Source organism: Theropithecus gelada, chromosome 16 (genome assembly GCF_003255815.1).
Source record: "Theropithecus gelada isolate Dixy chromosome 16, Tgel_1.0, whole genome shotgun sequence".
NCBI classification, from domain to species: domain Eukaryota; kingdom Metazoa; phylum Chordata; class Mammalia; order Primates; family Cercopithecidae; genus Theropithecus; species Theropithecus gelada.
The window spans coordinates 36,193,378-36,195,092 of NC_037684.1; positions in this window are offsets into that span (position 1 = coordinate 36,193,378).

The following is a 1,715-nucleotide window of genomic DNA, read 5'->3' on the forward strand; positions in this document are numbered from 1 at the left end:
TCTTAGTTCCATGGAATTTTAAGCACTCTTCCCCCTCTAACCTGTGTCTAAAGAATTAAAAGAATTTGGCCAGGCACGGTGGCTCACCGCTGTAATCCCAACACTTTGGGAGGCCGAGGCAGGCAGATCACGAGGTCAGGAGGTCGAGACCATCCTCACTAACATGGTGAAACTCCGTCTCTACTAAAAATACAAAAAAAATTAGCCAGGCATGGTGGCATGCACCTGTAGTCCCCTGTAGTCCCAGCTACTCGGGAGGCGGAGGTTGCAGTGAGCCGAGACCATGCCACTTCACCCCAGCCTGGGCAACAGAGCAAGACTCCGTCTCAGAAAAAAAAGAATTAAAAGAATTTTCACTTTTTGCAAAATTGTCCTTTTTAATGCACCCTTAAGTGTTTGACACAAAAGGAATTGAGAGAACTTCTTAATTTTAGCCACATCTGATCTCTTCACTTCTGAATGTGATCATTGTCAGTGTTAGATGCTTGCTTTTTTTTTTTTTTTTTTTTTAGGAGACAGGGGTCTCACTCTGTTGCCTAGGGTAGAGTTCAATAGTGCAATGATAGTTCATTATCACCTCAAACTTCTGGCTCAAGCCATCCCTCCACCTCAGCCTCCTGAGTAGCTAGGACTACAGGTGGACACCATCATGCCTAGCTAATCGTTAGATCCTTTTTTTATGTTCTGCATTTTCCAGTTATTTTTACATATTTCTCTCTTGATCCATGCAGTTATAGGATATATTCTTAATTTTAGAAAGCAAGGACTTTTTGACCTGATGTGGTGGCTCACGCCTATAATCCCAGCACTTTGGGAGGCTGAGGTGAGCAGATCACTTGAGGTCAGGAGTTCAATGTCCATCCTAGCCAACATGGTGAAACCCCATCTCTACTAAAAAATAAAAAATCAGCCCAGCGTGGTTGTGGGTGCCTGTAATCCCAGCTACTCAGGAGGCTCAGGTAGGAGAATTGCTTGAACCTGGGAGGCAGAGGTTACAGTGAGCCGAGATGGTGCCATTGCATTCCAGCCTGGGCAACAAGGGAAACTGCATCTCAAAAACAGAGATGCCTAGCTTTCACCTTGTTAATGTTTTGCTAAATTTTGGAATAATAAGCTTATATAGGAATACTGCAAGAATCGTCCATTTTTTTCTGATGTCCCAACATCACCAAATGTATTACCAAATGTATCCATCACAAGTAGGAATACATGGAAACATTACTGCTAGCCACTAACCATTCATGTTTGCCCAGTAGTCCCAATAATAGCTTTGTCACACAAAAACATGATTATGTTGGCTGGGCACAGTGGCTCCAGTATTCCTAGCATTTTGGGAGCCCAAGGCAGGAGGATGACTTGAGGCCAGGAGTTCAAGACCAGGCTGGGTAATGTAGCAAGACCCTTTTGTTTGTTTGTTTGACACAGTTTCGCTCTTGTTGCCCAGGCTGGAGTGCAATGGCACGATCTCGGCTCACCACAACTTATGCCTCCCAAGTTCAAGTGATTCTCCTGCCTCAGCCTCCCTGGTAGCTGGAATTACAGGCATGCACCACTATGCCCAGCTAATTTTTTGTATTTTTAGTAGACACAGGGTTTCTCCATGTTGTTCAGGCTGATCTCGAACTCCTGACCTCAGGTGATCCACCCACCTCGGCCTCCCAAAGTGCTGGGATTACAGGCGTGAGCCACCGTGCCCGGCCAAAACCCTGACTTTT